The 14,607-nt window shown below is 39.8% G+C and overlaps 1 long non-coding RNA gene across 5 annotated transcripts; it reads right to left on the bottom strand.

The window, feature by feature from the left end:
- Positions 1–267: 267 nt before the first annotated feature.
- LOC138411418 (uncharacterized) lies at positions 268–13,490 on the bottom strand. 5 transcript variants are annotated; one of them, XR_011244043.1, is made up of 4 exons: positions 11,313–13,490; positions 6,450–10,951; positions 6,300–6,358; positions 268–6,055 (listed from the first exon to the last, which is right to left on the bottom strand). It is a non-coding gene; the product is annotated as an uncharacterized lncRNA (long non-coding RNA). The 5 variants fall into 5 exon arrangements; XR_011244046.1 differs by lacking the exon at positions 11,313–13,490 and having other exon boundaries at positions 6,450–6,692; positions 8,458–11,306; XR_011244045.1 differs by lacking the exon at positions 11,313–13,490 and having other exon boundaries at positions 6,450–8,583; positions 10,790–11,306.
- Between the last annotated feature and the right edge of the window lie 1,117 nt (positions 13,491–14,607).

The following is a 14,607-nucleotide window of genomic DNA, read 5'->3' as shown; positions in this document are numbered from 1 at the left end:
CACAATTTTCGATCCTATAACTGTCCTAACTGAACATGAAAAAATTATCTATCCTGGAGTATATTTGATGAGGTGCTGAGAAAAATGTATAGTCTTCCCTTAGGATTGAATTCTTTCCAAACGTCAATTAATCTTTATGTAAAAAAAAAATGTTTGTACTTATTGCACTTGTAATTTCACAACTACTACTACTTGTATTTACAGTAGGTGGTTACACTTGTGGTGGAAATTTATCTTGAGATGTAAAATAAAGAGTTTCTCAGACAGTTGTCTTTAGGTCATTTAATAGAAAGCTCTGCAGAGGGTTTCACACTTAGCATGAATGCTCAGAGTGGAACAACTCCGAATAGGGAAAGAAGAAGGTTTTATACAGTCAGGTAAACAGGAAACATAAGAGACAACTGTTGTGGCAGAACGCTCATGTGCTAATCACACGACACTCTCTGTGATTCTCAACCTGTGGGAGTATCAGTGTGTGTGGTTTCAGCTGGAGGCGTCAGCTGTTCAGATGGAGCCAGTACTCCTTTGCAATGGTTAGTGTGGATCCAGGTGGCTCTCTCAGCACTGCAGTGTGGGTTGTGAGTAGCACCTGGTAGGGGCCTTGCCACCTGAGTGAGCGCCAGTTCTTTCTCCGAAAGTCTTTGACCACCACGAAGTCGCCTGGACGGGGGTCGTGAAGTGGTTCAGTCACTGGATGAGGAAGGGAAGATGTCACCTGTTTCCTGATGTCTGAAAGAGCATTAGTCAGGTTAGAACAATAGGACAACATATCATGCATATCACACAAGTCTGTGGCGGGAAGTGGAGAGGGTGAAAGACCCGCACCAATGTGGGGAGGAGTTGCAAAAAGAATCTCATAAGGTGAAAGGTTAGACCTGGTTCGTTTTCTCATCCTCATATACATCAGCGCCAGAGGCAGGACCTTTGTCCATGTGAGACCTCTGTCTTCACAGCACTTTGCGAGCTTCGTTTTGAGTGTGCATTTTCTCGTTCCAAAGCTCCGCCACTGGCTGGATGATATGCACAGTGTGTTCGCACATCCATTCCTAGATGAGAGCTGAGTTGTTTGACAGCTTTGTCACTTTAGATTCTGCTAGGAATCCCCCATTGTGGAATGATGTCTTGTAACAGTGCTTTGGTGACTACACTTGCAGTTTGTTTTGAAGCAGGAAAGGCTTCAACCCATTTTGACCACATGTTGACCATCACTAAGCAGTGAGATTTACCTTCTAATGGTGAGGCCATGGTGAACAACCAAAAATTACCTGTGCCTGCAGAGAGCACCAAAATCATGAGTGAAACCAAATGCATATCCGGAGTCTTTGTAAACTGTGAGTGTTTTACCAGTAGCCAATTTGCATGCTTTCAGTGAGCACAATGAGTTCTGCTGCCTGGGCTGAGAGGTGATGAGGAAAAGGACCAGAGAAGAGAATGTCACTATCAGAATAGACAGAAAAACCAACAAAGTTAGTACCAGAGACCGGGTTCACGTGAGGCGGACCCATTTACATACAGAATCAAGTCATAGTTCATCAGAAAGGTCAGGTTGTGGTGAACACTGGACTTGTAGTTCAGCAACACAGTTGTGTTCTCCACCCGTCATCTGGAAGCGGGAGAAGCGTGGCTGGATTCAAGGTTGAACAGCGTTTCACTGTGATGTTGGGCATATCAAGAAGAACAGCTAGCAGCAGAAAGATGTGAGGTCTTCTGTTCTGTGAGAATGAGAGACACAGCATGAGTAACAAGAAGTGTCAAGTCAGAGTAGCCTACGATGTCACGTGAGGCAAGAACTGCTTTTTCACAGGCGGCCACTGCACACAAGCTTTGTGGAGGGCCAGCTGCCACTGGGTCAAGTTTAGCAGAGAAGTAGGCTCACAGTAGCCTCGACAAAGGCGTCTGAATGTGTAGGCCTTGTTTTCAAAGTTAAAAGCAAACCAGTACTGGCTGTCCTTGTGGACAGGAACGTTTAAAAAAAAGCATTGGATAAATCTACAACCGAAAACCACTCTGCATCAGGCGGAATTTGGGAAAGCAACGTGTACGGGTTGGGAACAATGGGTGATCGAGCAATTACAGCGTCATTCACAGCCTTCAAATCCTGCACAAATCACCACTCAATAGGCTGACCTTTATCTCTTGTGGTGTCTGAAATGTCATGTGTTGTGTTCTCTTTAAAGGAAGCTGATCTCTGAGTTTGAGGCCCATAGGTCCTGAGGGATTCAGAGGCCTATAAGTTTAGGTTTTCTGAGAAAAACTGAATGTATACATTAATGCATTAGGTCACGGCTTAAACTGTCACCCTAAATTTGAGCTGGTGCCTTTCCCTCCCTGTTACCAAACAGATGAGGTGGGCTGGATGAAAGCCAGATGTGTTTTCTTTAGATTCACAAAAACAACTCTCCTATATAAACGGGGAGTTGAAGCTGTTAGGGAGAAGAGATTCACATTGGCCCCAGATCTCTCTCCAGGCAGATTGCAGTGCTTGTATTGATGCTGAACTTTTTGTAATAAACCTTTCAAACAATCAAACGGTGTCAATCGGCGATTCCTTCATCATCTTCACATCATCGCTACCCCAATATACAACACTCTGATTTTCTTAACTGGAAACAGTGGAGTATGGACTGGCGAATCAGGGCAGGGGATAATTACACCAGCCTGCAGGAGAGATGCAAAAACAGGGCGTATCCTATCCACAGCTTCCTGTCTGACTGGGTACCATTGTTTACATGGTCGATATTCAGATTTTGGGGTAATTGTAACTGGGTCACAGTTTCTGATGAGGCCCACATCGTATTTGTCCTTTGCCCACAGCATTTCTGGCAAGTCTACAAGCAGGAGAACATCTGATTGGTTTGACAACATGATATGAAAATGGAGATAGTCATCAACCACATACAATGATCGTGTGGCAGGAAAACACTGATTTGGAGAAAATTTGAAACTGAAAGCATTCATGCAAGGTGAATAGATCAGGCGTCATGGTTAAATGCCACTCACTGACTGTCTGAAATGATGGTCCAAGGTCTCTCCACTGGTCATCATGTGATTTATTCATAAAGTGGCTCTGTGTGCACAAAACAGCTGAAAACAGTGGCTTTGCGTGCACAAAAGCATTGGAGATGGCGAGAGAAGCTTAAAATTGCAACTTTAGTTCAGAAGATGAACCTTTCTTCACAAAGTGGCTCGAAGCTTCTTTCGTCATCTCCAGTGCTTTTGTGCAGGCAGAGCCACTGTTTCCAGTTGTTTTGTGCCACACAGAGGCAGTGTCAAATCTAGACCATATCAAGAGTATAAATATGGCAGATATGGCAGGATGAACAGAATGAACAGTATAAATATAAACAGAATTATCAGTGGAATATAATTATGGTAGTATGAACAGAATTACAGTACAAATATAAATGTGATGCTCTCCAAAACAAATCCACCACTATAAACCACCACCACCAAGACTACAAATGACCTGAAACATGCTCCTATCACTATTCTGGAGGAACGATTTGGGCCTCCACACTTGGTGAAACTTTCACTACTGACCATCCCATTCGCTTATAATGGGGAGTGTTTTCCCTGAATATCTCAGGGACCGAAGGTCATAGCTGCCGGGCACTGCCACCAACGGAAAGAGCACCCCTGAAAATGGGGGGGTAGCCAAAGTAATAATAATATAGTAGTAATATGTGTCTGTTGTGCTGCTGCTGCTTCATTCATTTCAGCTTTAAATACCTCGGGGTCCACTTCAGTGAGGACCTCACCTGGACATTAAACACCACACAGCTAGTCATGAAGGCTCAACAGCGGCTGTACTTCCTGAGGAGGCTGAGGAAGTTTGGGATGACTCCTAAGATCCTCAGCAACTTCTACAGCTGCATCATTGAGAGCATATTGACCAGCTGCATCACCGTGTGGTACGACAGCACATCTACTATGGACTGCAAACGCCTGCAGAGAGTGGCGAAGACAGCAGAAAAAATCATCAAGAACTCACTGCCCTCTCTGCAGAGCATTTACCACTGCAGGCAGGGTTCACAGGAGAGCTAGCTCCATTATTAAACTATTTCCAATTGTACTGTTTACATTTACATTGCATACATTTGCACTGCTCAGTTTTGCACAATACTCACCCTATTCACCTCATTACCCTTGTTTTCACCTTACTCTTAAACATGTTTCATATTCTTATTGTATTTGATGTAAATATTGTATTTGAATGTCTATTTTGGTCGGCTGGTATTCCAGAAAGGACAGCACAAGAATTTCAATTCACAGGGGAACGTGTGTGTTCTTGTGTGTATTTGACAGTAAAAATTGTTGAATCTTGAATTGGCAAGAAAACATTCAGCCACTCGGCCCTTTGTGGAAGAGTTTGGACATGGCTACAGACAAATAACAAAGGCAGTGTCCAAGATGAAACACTAAAACACTTGACTACTGCTAACAATAGTCTTTGGTTTCCACTGACTGCATTTCCATTGGATTTGCACTCGAAATCATTGCTTTTTAATGGTTTGTGAGTGTAGGAATAATGGGGATTGTGACTTGATAAAGTGGGTGCAATGGTTTTTTTCGTCCACTAGATGGAGGTCATTGACCACGGATCACAACAGTTTTTCCTAGATTCAACATCTTGAATCAACTTTATCAGTGTTCAAGTCAAGTCAACTTTATGATCAATAATGACATATGTGCAGGAAATACAGAGAATTGAAATAGCGTTTCCCTCTTATCCCCGGTGCAAACAGCATTCAACATGAAATATAAAATATCAAAAATAGAAGTCATTCAAAGATATAAACAGGCAGTGGCAAATGTAGATGATATCAAAGATTCGCAGTTTGGGCCCCTGACCAGCTAGAGCTCTGACATTTTGCACACTGCCTCTCCTCTCACCCCAGAAGGCTCCCTATGTGTTATTAAAGCTCTGTGTGTTGCAGGTCAAAAGATCAAATTTTTTCCACCTACCTCCTACCTCAGTTCGAGCCCAAAACCACCCAGGGGCCCCAAGTTTTAAGTAGAGGTTCCCCCTGAGACCCAGGAAGCACAACTACATTCGGGTCGCCGTAGCCGGAAGCTGTTTTTCTAGTGTAAAATACCTGAAAAAGGGTGTATTTGAGTGAACGATAAATGGACACATACTTTTCTCAGATCATGTGTATTATGACTCATTATCAGGATAACCACCTACTGTAAATACAAATGCCACAATGTGTACAATTACTGCTGAATATCTACAGAACTGAAATATTACATACGTCAATAGACTATACTGAAATATTACTATAGACCATGTACATCCAAACAGACATTTAACCTGTCTAATCTGTGACCTAGCACCTGCATTCATTAAACAACTTTGGATACCAGTAATAAAGTAAACATAAGCATGTAAGATAAACAAATACAGCATTTCACAAAATATTCTTTAACTCGGCTTACTTCTAATATACTGATAATATATTGCAACTCACAATTTAGAACAGTACACTCAGTAACGCAATTATTTCTGAAAAAATCAATTTAAAAAAGCCTGCTTGCAACAACACTAGTCACATAGTTTTTCCACAGCCACGGTGTACTACTATTCCACAGACAGCGCACAGTTAGCATTGCAGGAGATTGATGTGCCTTATGTTAACTTAATCGTCGTCATGTAATTATCAATATTACTTCACGCTACACGAACAGACCGTATTACAAATTGTTTCCTGAGCACATATACACATTCACCTAACACACTGGTAAATATTAACCATTACTTTGAGGTACTGCGCGTATCGCATTTACAAGGCAAGAAGTGTGCTTTGTGAGGTCCTAGTGACCTTGCCATTTGATCTTTGACAACTGAATTCTATTCAAGTCATCATTGAGGCCAAGTGAATGTTTGTGCCACATGTAATGATATTTCCTTTGTATTCAAAACAATGCAAAGTCAAGTGAGCTTGACCTTTCGACCTTTGACTTACATGATGTAGTTGTTCATGAGATATCGCTTTCACATGAATGGGACAGACAGATGGATGGATAAGCTGAAAACATAATGCCTCTGGCAACACTGAAAGTGAAAATGGTAAAGAAATAAATATAGCAATACATGATAAATAATTTGTTCCATGTTCTTTTAATTTACATGGATGATTTCTTGACAAAACAAGCCAACTCTATAAATGTGAACTGAGTGTCAGAAATTAACACGACATTCATAGCATCTGCAAACAATTTTTCCCCACAAATTTCTGTAACTTTCTGAGAATCTGCATCACAGTATATTGTAAAATATCATGTGTTTCAATACTCACATTATTGATGGAACCTCAGTGATGTCTACTGTCCCTGGCTCAGACACTCTCTCAAGCATCTACAGTACATGTCAAGACAGGTAATGGTAGAATTAAAATGACATTAGATATCTACAATTCAGTTGAACTATTATAGTTTCAGATATTAACCATTTAATTCCGAGTTCAGTCAGGAACCCTTTGTCATGCTTTACCCATTTGTTGCAAATGGGGACACAGTTATGATTGGCGCTGAAGGCTCCATTCATTGGATGTTCCCTGGTTAGCCGAGCAGTGTGCTGAGATAAAACAGGGGACATATGCAGAGTGCCCAGTGGGCGTAGCAGGCAAGGTACTTTTGTTTAAGATGATTTACCACAACCGTGTTTGGACTCGGTGCTGTGGTGGCAGTTTCTGTGAAACAAGCACAAAGTCAAACACTTCTTTCTTTAAGTTTAATTCACCATCTGCAGATGGACTCATTAGTACACATCACCTGATTGACATGCACAAATGAGCAAAGAACATAGGAGAATCTGTGTTCTTATAACTCACAGCCCCCTCCCACTAAGCATGCAAAGGTATATATTACCCTTCTGTATTTTCACTCAGTGGAGGAGACATCCTGTCCTTTTGTTTACATGTTCTGTGGATGACTCCCCCCCGTGAGATCCCACTTGTTTGATCCCAATCAGAGATACGAGATACCATAAAGTTGTGGTTTCTCGAGGCCATAAAACTCAAGTCTCTTAAGCCACCACAGTAAACCTTAAAGTTGCCCTTTTAGATGAACAATTTGGTCAACCATTTGGTCAGTCCTCCACATACATGTCTGTTTATGCAATTATACATACACGAATGTAAAATTTCCATTACAGTGCTAAAAGTGTTAGAGCTTCGCAGGGATCAGTGAGGATGAGGTCGTATTTAAAGGGACCGCTTTGGTGAGAGAATGGGCTGTGATTGGTGGGTGACTGACGAGCACCCATAAACCTATCGGTATAGCTGAGCACATGACTCCGTGTCCTGCATGAACTAACACAATGCTTCATTAGTCACAATTCTAGTTCAGGATTTCCACAATGACATTCTAACTTTAAACTTAATTTAAGGTATCTTGAATTGAGGCAAATTAAAGCTGACCTTGAATTATGATCAGTCAGAATCAAATTGTCATATATCACAAATCATAAACTGGATTTATTTTCATAATTAATTATGGATACAATTCCAAGGTATGATGCAGAAATCTGGAATGGACATCTATATCATTGAGCATTGTACAAGAAGACAAGTACATTATTTTTAAATAAACAGCATGGAACATGGACATGTTACTACATGTTCTACTGAATAAGGGATCAGCCACATGCTATCCGTAATACAAACAGCCATCATCAGGGACATAGTCATCAGAGAGATCATAGTTAATAATCATCCCATGGTACTTGTACCGTAGTTCTTTACAAAGTCTACCACCTGCCCCTTGATGATAGTACTCTGAGAGTTTGAGGGCTGATGCCTAAAACTCATGTCCTTGGTTTTTGTCACATTTAGTAGTAAAAATGCAGTCACAACAATACAGATTCGCAATCCACAATGGGACCATGGCTGTTCTCATCCGCATGGAGGAGACTGACTGTCACAGGGTCATCAGCAAATTTGAAAAGTAATCTGTTGTCATGCCAGCTGCGGCAGTCATCAGTATACACATTACAGAGTGAAAAGACACAGGAGAAGACCCTGTGGATGATGACAATGCCTCTTACGTGCATTTGTTTGCCCTCACTTTCTGTGTTACTTGTCAGTTGCAGCTCAAGGCATCATGCATGTAACCAATATTATCTTTTCCAGGCACTATACTGGTACTGTAGTACCTACAAGTTACGCACGTTCCATTTTGCCTGGGGACATTTAAAACAAACCAGTCTACAACATAGTAAAAATCACATGAAAATGAACTGCCCTCCTCATCTTTTCATTTTTTTTACCCCCCAATTTTTTAATGTGGATTTAGAATTTGATACTGAGCATAGCCGTGAAATTGGCTCCCCAATAGAAATGGTAAAGGTTGTCAAATTAATGTTACCTACATAAATCCCCACAGATTTCCAAAACATTCTCAGAACACAGTTTACATCACAGTATATTGTAAGCTATCACATTTTTAATTACTCACCTTATTGATGGAACCTCAACCATATTTACTGTCCCTGGCTCAGACTCTCTCTCAACCATCTACAGTAGGTGAAGACAGTAGGTGTTTTCGTTCCCAAAACACAGGCTCTCGTGTGGTTCCAAGAGTCTGTAAGAGTAGAACATGAGGTAGAGCATTCAGCTACCAGGCAGACACCTTCTGTGCATTTAAGGTTAAACTTAAAACATTCCTTTTTGATAAAGCCTGGCTGGATCAGGTGAGTCCTGAACCATCCCTTAAGCTGCTATAGGTCTAGACTGCTGGGGAAACTCCCATCATCCACAGAGCACTTCTCCACTTCTCTCGAAAGTGAAATTATAATAACAGTTAAAAACTTCCGTCATCTCATGTCGTGAAATCACTGGAGCTTTAATTTTCGGTTTCATCGCAAAGGGGCTGCAGATGCTTTTGTGAAAGTTTACATTTTGTACAAAATGTGGAATTCTAAGAAACACAGATGTGATTAAGACATTCCTGGTAACCGTAGGGGTTCAATCTTTTCAGGAAGAATGAATGTGTGTTACGTGGCAAGAATCATTTTACTGATCCAACACAGGTCTTAACTATTTCAGATATTGAGGTCATAAGAAGCCACTGTGTGAGGTTAGGCCTGTTTTATTGGTGCTCCTTGAGGAACTCCTTCATGTAGGTAGCCAGAGAAAAGGACCCCAGCACTCGGTTGTACATCGACCAAATCTATGTCAATATGTAAATGAGAATATTCCCCACGAACCCTCCACCCTGGCGCGATTTCCTTTTTTCCCTCACGAACTTATTTTTTATATTAAAGAATGAACTTTATAACATTATTATTTGACCGACACAGATTACACATCAACAGACGAGCTGACGGCACAAGACCTATGACAGAAATTGACCTTAAGAATAAGTTAGCAGTCTGACATGTGACAGCCATTTGAATCGCAAAGAGAGGAGCGTTAAAGCCTCGGAGTCTGAGCAAGGCAATATCAACCGCCACCACAGAAGTCAGAGCAGTGAGAGGGTTTAAATAAATGTGGGAGTGGCAGTTCTTAAAGCTGCCGTGAGATCATCACACAGTCAGGAGGCCTCGCTCGTGGCCGTCCAGCTGTATCCGGCGGTGTGCCTCGGCTGGCGCCTAGCAGCTGACTTAGAACTGGTGCGGACCAGGGGAATCCGACTGTTTAATTTAACACTTTAATAAATGTCAATAACTATGTTACTGACGTGTCCCTCTCTCTCTTTCTCTCTCTCATTGCAGGTATCTCTGACTCCAGAACTGAAGGAGAACAACTATTATTATTATTATTATCATTATTATTATTAACAACAATACTTAATTAATTATTATATGAATTGTTGCTGCTATCATTAATAATCAATAACTTCTTTACACTGTTATCGTTTACATTTTAACTAGTCAGAGCTGATACCTGATGGTGCTCAAGTGTTCCGGTCTCTCGCCTCCCCCTCCCCACTGTTTCTCTTCTCTCCCCATTTTTCTCTGCTCACCCCAACCAGTAGAGGCAGATGACCGTCCACATTGAACCTGGTTCTGCTAGAGGTTTCTCCCTGTAAGTGAGGGAGTTTTTACTCTTCACAGTCACCAAAGTGCTTGCTCATTGTGGGAACTGTTACGTTTCTCTATATTAAACAATATTTTAATGTCTTGACCTTCTATGTAAAGCTCCTTGAGATAATGTATATTATCATTTGGCGCTATACAAATAAAATTGAATTGAATTTGTAGCACCGGTATCACCCCACTTACTGCGCCACTGGACCAGTTCTAGGTTCTAAGGAGTGGGAAGCAAGAATAATCACACCAGAGACCGTTGCTCTAAGTACAAAAGGCCGGCAATTTACTGAATGCAAAACACACATATAAAATACAGTACAGAAAACAAAACAAATACCCTGCAGGTTCCTAATACTAAGGCAAGTATAATTGAAAAGAGTATTTCACTCTTTCCTTTCGTTCTTTAGTTCTCCTAGTTTATTTCAGTAAAGCTAATCTAAGTTAAGTTAAACCAGTCTTTTTTCTCCTAGGTTGCATCTATTTTTAGAATTTTTCCTCCTGAGTTAAATCTTTTTTCCCTTTCTTTTAAATGTAAGAGAATACCTTCAGTTACACAATCAAATCAAAGTGGACCACAATCATTTCCAATCACACTCAGAAAATATGAACTCAACATGCAAATAAAAGTATGACACTTTCGAATCGAGTTCAACATGAGTTCAAGTGTTCGGTTCAATGAAAAGTTTCAGTTCGATTTAGTCCGAAAATAATAATAAATCAATCAGTTCAGTTCAAACTAGTTCCTGATACTCCTACCACTCTGGCAGCGAGTCACCATGAGCCGAAGATTTCCTCACTAGCGCGAAGGAGTAGATGAGTTGAAGGTGAAGGTCTGGGTCTGGCTCGCCATCTTGAATCCCGTCTGTGTGTGCACAGTCCTTGCTCCGACCCAGCTTCAAACCGAGCAAAAAACCTGACCTGTGTAACAGGTCATAAACACAAATAATCTCTTTTTAAGTCCTCAAATCACACAAATAAATGTTTCACAGTTTCTGAGTTGTAACGTTACTGCTACGGTGTTTTTTCGTCTCAAAATGGCAGCGGAGCGGTCTCTTTCAACTCACGGCTCCGTCTCCCACACAAACTACAGCGCATACCTTTCATTTATACAGCTTACAGACACTTTTGTAACATTCACAGTCTTCATAAACCCAAAAAATTTACTGATAAACAGGTTATGACGGAGCATTTCCTTGTGAATAGCTACGTTTTTAGCATTAGCTTTCCGCTAAAAAGGTACAACGCAGCAAAATTGCAAGAAAATAAAAACAAAACTCACCAAAACCAGTGTGACTTAGTTCTCATAAAATCCCCGTCAGATCCCGACCAGGTAAGTTATATTTTTCAACTGCTAAATCAACTTTTTTCACTCTTTTTCTGCTTATTAATCGCAGCTCGTTTTTCTCCATTTTCTCCTCTGCTCTCTCCCTCAGGTCTCTGCTGCAGCATCACGCAGGCCCTGCGTGTAGTGTCACTAGTCCCTTAAAGGGGCACGCATGAAATTTCTGTCAGCATACTTTTAATCTTAACCAGAAACATGTCACGCTATAATGTGATCCGTATAACGTTATTAAAAATGTATAAAACAACCCACTTGAGAACAAACACAGTTCAGATCTGTTGTTATATAGATAGTATGCTTGAGTGTTGTTATATAGTATTGTTTACAGATGCTATGAATGTTTTGTTAATTTTATGTGTGCATAATATGAAGTGGAAAATATGTTCATGAAAGAAGAAAAAACATATTATTATTTTTGTACAGTTTACTGAATATATTGCGATACTACTGCTCAATTAATTATTGTTATTATTTTCCCATCACCTATTCAATTCAATTCAATTTTATTTGTATAGCGCCAAATGATAATATATATTATCTCAAGGAACTTTACATAGAAGGTCAAGACCTTAAAATCTTGCTTAATATAGAGAAACCTAACAGTTCCCACAATCAGCAAGCACTTTGGCAACTGTGAAGAGTAAAAACTACCTCACTTACAGGGAGACACCTCTAGCAGAACCAGGTTCAATGTGGATGGTCATCTGCCTCTACTGGTTGGGGAGAGCAGAGAAACAGTGGTGAGGGGGAGGCGAGAGAGACCGGAACACTTGAGCAACATCAGGTATCAGCTCTGACTAGTTAAAATTTAAACAATAACAGTGTAAAGAAGTTATTGATTATTAATGATAGCAGCAACAATTCATATAATAATTAATTAAGTATTGTTGTTAATAATAATAATAATAATGATGATAAGTCAGATAATAATAACTCCTTCAGTTCTGGAGTCAGAGATGCCTGCAATGAGAGAGAGAAAGAGAGAGAGGGACATGGGAGAAAAAAGACACGTCAATGACATAGTTATTGATATTTATTAAAATAAATAAATGAGTGTGTGTGTGTGTGTCTGTGGGTGGGTTAGGGTTAGGGTTAGGGTTAGGGGTTAGGGTTAGGTAAGGGGATAATAGCCAAGCGTGTCCGCGTCCGGCTCCGTGGACACGCTATTTTCCGGGGTGCCAGAGACTCAGGACTTTGGCTACCCCCCCATTTTCAGGGGTGCTCTTTCCGTTGGTGGCAGTGGCCGGCAGCTACGACCTTCGGTCCCTGAGATATTCAGGGAAAAACACTCTTCATTATAAGCGAATGGGACGGTCAGTAGTGAATGTAGCAGCAGTAGCAGCAGTACAACAGACCCATATTACTACTATATTATTATAAATATGATTATTATATAGTGTTATTATAATTACATACACACAGAGAGATCCAAAGTGTGTTGTTATTATTACATTATTACATACTGTTGTTAACAAACACACGACCATCATGTCATCAGTACGGTTACCATTAGTAGTAGTAGTAGAAGTACAAGTATTTCATTCTATTGTTGTATTTCATTCTATTGTTGTATTTCATTCTATTGTCGTATTTCATTTGATTGTATTATGTATTGTATTTTAATGCAATAAAATCGATGTATTCAAGGCGTTGTCCTGTGTAGCAAAATAAAACATGGATTTAAAACATCACACCAAAAAGCAGCAACAGCAGCAGCAACAACAACAACAAATGAAGTGAACAATAAATGAAAATAATAATGATAGGGGACGGTCAGGAGTGAAAAAGTGTGGAAGTCCAAATCGTTCCTCCAGAATAGTGTTAGGAGCACGTTTGTAGTGGTGGATTTTTTTTGGAGAGCATCTCATTTATATGTATACTGTAATTCTGTTCACATTGCCATATTTCTATTGATATTCCACTGATAATTCTGTTTCTATTTATACCGTTCATTTGGTTCATCCCGCCATATCTGAAATATTTATACTCTTGTTATCACCGGGGATAAGAGGGAAACACTATTTCAATTCTCTGTATGTCCTGCACATATGGCATTATTGATCATAAAGTTGACTTGACTTGAACACTGATAAAGTTGATTCAAGATGTTGAAGCTTGAAAAAACTGTTGTGATCAGTGGTCAATGACCTCCATCTGGTGGACAAAAAAAACCATTGCACCCACCTGATCAAGTCACAATCCCCATGTTTCCCATACTCACAAAGCATTAAAAAGCAGTGATTTTGAGTGCAAATCCAATGGAAATGCAGTCAGTGGAAGCCAAAGACTATTGTTAGCCGAAGTCAAGTGTTTTAGTGTTTCATCTTGGACAGGGCCGAGTGGCTGAATGTTTTTTTTTCCAATGAAGCAGCAGCAGAAGCACAACACATATTTCTACTATATTATTATAAATAGCAATAGCATCATGTCATCAGTATACTCACCATAAGTAGTAGTAGTAGTAGTAGTAGTAGTAGTAGTAGTAGAACAAGTATTTCATTTTATTGTGGTATTTCATTCTATTGTGTTTTGTAATGTATTTTGGGGGGAAGTCTTGCTCACACGTGTTCCTATTTATCGTGGTTAAAACAAAATGTCTGAGAATCTCAGTGTATTTACCATTTTTTGGTTAATTAGTGGATAAAATATATTTGTAAAGTTTAATTATCATTGTTTGAGAGTGGGATGTGTATTTTAAGGAGAAAAAATTATTTTAAAGTTGTAAAAAATTCATAAGTAATTGAAATTTCTGAGTATGTTTGAAAATATTTTTTTTAATTTTAGGGAAATCCTTATTGGGATAGTAATTTGTTTATGATTCCAACTTTTTTTGAGGATTGGTGGTTGATATAAGGGAAATGAATGGAGAAAAATTATTTATTTAATCAACTCCCATGATCCTTTGGGAGTAGTGGAGCCAATCAGAGGAAAACGTTATTTTGTACAAGTTTAAAACTTGTTGTTGTATGTAAAATATTGTTTATAATGTAGTTTGAGTTGTAAAATAGAATTAGGAATAAAATTTAAAATATCTCCTTATTAATTCATTCGTTTATTTAAAAAAAAAAAGCATTCATAAAAGTGATTTGGTTTAGAATCCTCCTTTTCATATTTTTTTATACCATTCATATAATAATGGGCGCAGAGTCAGGGAGAGAAGCCGGCCGGGCTAAGCCCTCCCCCGCCTGTTCTGGCTGTGAACTCTGCCTCCCCCTACTCCCTCACTTTCATG

Source organism: Paralichthys olivaceus, chromosome 9, assembly GCF_024713975.1.
Source record: "Paralichthys olivaceus isolate ysfri-2021 chromosome 9, ASM2471397v2, whole genome shotgun sequence".
NCBI lineage: Eukaryota > Metazoa > Chordata > Actinopteri > Pleuronectiformes > Paralichthyidae > Paralichthys > Paralichthys olivaceus.
This window is presented reverse-complemented; position numbering and strand designations above follow the sequence as displayed.